Consider the following 3,282-nt stretch of genomic DNA (forward strand, 5'->3'; position numbering starts at 1 on the left):
ACACCTCCCCAGAGGAAGGGCTCCTCCACAAGGCAGGGCTACAATTAGGGAGGATGGAGGGAGTTGCTGTGATCCCAGAAGGCTTCCTGGAGGCATCCGTTGAACACAACTCCAGAGCCTTCACTGGCCTCTGAAACTCCACCCCATACCAGGCCTTGGGTCACCGCTGGCTCCTGGGAGAGGAAACCAGACTCTGGCATCAGTGATTTGCTCTCCTGCTGTGATTCCTCTGTAATGGGTCCTCTTCATGTCTGCCCACCTGAGAAATGGGAGAGATGCTGGGAGAGAATGATGTCTGTGTCTCTGTCCTTTGTGATCCTGTCACTCACTGAGCAGGACAAAGAGCAGCTCCAGTGAGCAGGTTTCTCTTCCTCTGCCTTGAGTGATAGCATAGACAGACAGCAAGTACAGGGCTTTCTCCTGGAAGGTCCTGCATCCTGCATCCTTTCTGTCCCAGCTCCTCCCTCCCAGAGCTGAAGAGGAAGGCCAGGCTACAATGTCCTGTTTCATCCAGGCACCTTTCAGTTTCTGATTGTCTGAGCCCCGGGCTGGCAGCCAGAGGGGCCCACGAGGTGGAGAAGGAGACTTCAGCTCTGTTACTGCCTAAATGACCATGGGCAGACCTCTTCACCATTCTTCTGAGTCTCTCTTTCCTGAGTGACTAAGGTGACCTCTGACCTCAGCTCTGATGTCACATGAGTTGAGAGCTCCATGAGATAGTCCCTACATGCTTTGTAATTTCAGCCTCAAGCTTGACACAGAAGGGAGCTCCATAATGTCAGTTTATCAGTGACAGGATTCTGTTCCAGCCTTCTTCTTTTCTTCCACCCTACTCCCCAACTGGGAACACTGATTAAAGTCTCTCATTTAATCCCAGCCTGGCTCTGCAGCCTTGCTGCCATGATTCCCCTTCCCACATAGTGGATCCGATGATCCACAGAATGGCCTCATCCTCCCTGACCAGTTAGCTCCAACTTACCATCTCTGCCCTGTTCTCTGGGAGACAAGGGGGAGGCTATGTGCAGATACAGAGCAGACCAGGGAGAGAAGGAACATGAGGAGTGAATGGTTCTGTGTCTGCAAGCAGGGACGATGAAGACATGCCTCTGATGAAAGATACTCTGGGCCACTGGTCATCGACACAGATAATAAGAGAGGGGACAAGATGGGAGCATAGGGCCAGTACTGTGAGCCTAACACCTATGTGGGAAAATAGCTTTTCTTCCAACAGAAGCTAATAACACCAATAACTATGTATGTGGGCCATCTCAAGAATGTAAATATGCATCCAAGTCTGACCTAATCCTTATCAGTGACCATGCGCAAGTCACATCCCCTCCAAACCTCACTTTTGTTATCAGAGAAACAAGCATTACATTGTGCACCCTGAATCTTAGGAGTGGAATAGATTTAATAAAATAATTAACCATTCTACATCCTGTGAGGAATGGTGGGAAAGTGAAAGTCACTAAGTCCTGTCCAACTCCTTGAGACCCCATGGACTACAGCCTGTCAGATTCCTCTATCCATGGACTTCTCCAGGCCAGAATATTTGAGTGAGTAGCTGTTCCTTCCAAAGGGGATCTTACCAACCTAGGCACTGAACTCGGGTCTCCTCACTGAAGGTGGACTCTTTACCATCTGAGCCACAAGGGATGTTGGGGAGCAGGTGTAATTAGAAGTCAGGTCATACATGTACCCAGCATCTCATGATGGCCTGTTCTGACCTGACCAGGTGGGTGCGATAGGTTCCCAAGAGAAGTGGGAATCAAGAGCAATAGGTTTGAGAGGAGGAGTGATGGTTTCCAACAGAGAAGACTGAAGAAGTGGCAGGTGGGCATGACCTTGAAGACAAGGCAAGATTTTCCAAGGAGATAAATTTCCGCCCACTGCAATTTTCCATTCTTGAGTAATAAACAGCTGCAGACCTCAGTGTCTGAACGCAGGAAGGAGTTATTATGCCTTCACCGTTGTGGGTGGCTGGGTGGTTCTATGAGTTCCTGCTCTCTCACCTACTGTGTTCTGGGACCTGCTGACCTCTTTCCTTAGATACCTCATCTCCTCCAACTGGTCAATGAATGTCACCTCTTTGTCACATCAGCTCCACACCCCCCTCAATCCCAATCCGCTGCCCTCCCAACGCACTCTCCTGATCACAGTCAGTTACTCCTGTTGTGGGCTTGCTTGGGGTGAAAGGCCATGAACGCTAACAGATGAATGGATAATTATGTGCCCTGGGCACTGGGAGCAACTGAGGCTTCCTACTCAGTTCATTCATGAGGAGGCAGCCAACCTGTTCTAGTGTGAGGGGACAAGAGCCTTGATTTGGACTGGAAGACCCACTCTCAAGCTCACTCACAAAGCTGCTGGCAGAAGGCTCCAGAGCCCTGCTTGTGGGCTTGTCAATTACCTGGTAGTTGCCACTCATCAGACTTCTCCAGAGCAAGCCTGTCAGGAAGGAGAGACAGAGGGTGAGAGAAAGAGAGCTAGACAGCACCACACACCTTCTACTACCTAACCTCTGAGTCACTTGGCAACAATTCTACCTTATTTGCTCAGTTGGATTCAAATCCCCAAGTCCAATTCACACTCAGTAGGAGGATGTGACACCTGGAGGTGATGTCACTGGAGGCATCTTGGTGGCATTACCACAGTGATAGCCCATGAGCCTTCAGAGACTAGACTAGGCGACTCCAACGCTGTGGGTGCTGCTGGAGGCAGTCTGCCCGGAAGATACGGCCTAGACGTCCACACAGCAGAGCCCCATGTGGGGCAAAGGTCAGGTAAGAATCATGGGAATTGTAAGACCCTGGGAATTCTGATCCCAGGCCTGGATGGGACATAGTACAAGGTGACGATCAGACTTAGGGCACCTGGATGGGGGTTGGGGGATGGGGAGAGACTGGCAGGGCTGAGAGAAGGAGATGCCCTCATTCACCACAACCTTGAGCCGCACAAGCAGGGAGCAAAGAGCCTGAACTCGAAGGAGTGCTGTCTAGTGATGAACCCAAATAGTTATACCCGCACTGGAGTTTGTGTGAACAAAGACGTGCTTTAATGTGTTAAGCACTGACACTAGGGTGTTTGTTCTGCAGTCAGCATCCCCATGGGTACAGAGAGCCAGGAGCTGCACAGCAACACCAGTGACATCACCTCCAGGTGTCACATCCTCCTACTGCGTCCAAAACTACACAGCACCTGCTACCTGACATCCCTCTGTGTCCCCAATCTGCCCTAAGAGACTTTCCCTCATAGGAAGACTTCCCACCAACACATAGGCTG

This window comes from Capricornis sumatraensis, chromosome 16, assembly GCF_032405125.1.
Source record: "Capricornis sumatraensis isolate serow.1 chromosome 16, serow.2, whole genome shotgun sequence".
Classification (NCBI taxonomy): Eukaryota; Metazoa; Chordata; class Mammalia; order Artiodactyla; family Bovidae; genus Capricornis; species Capricornis sumatraensis.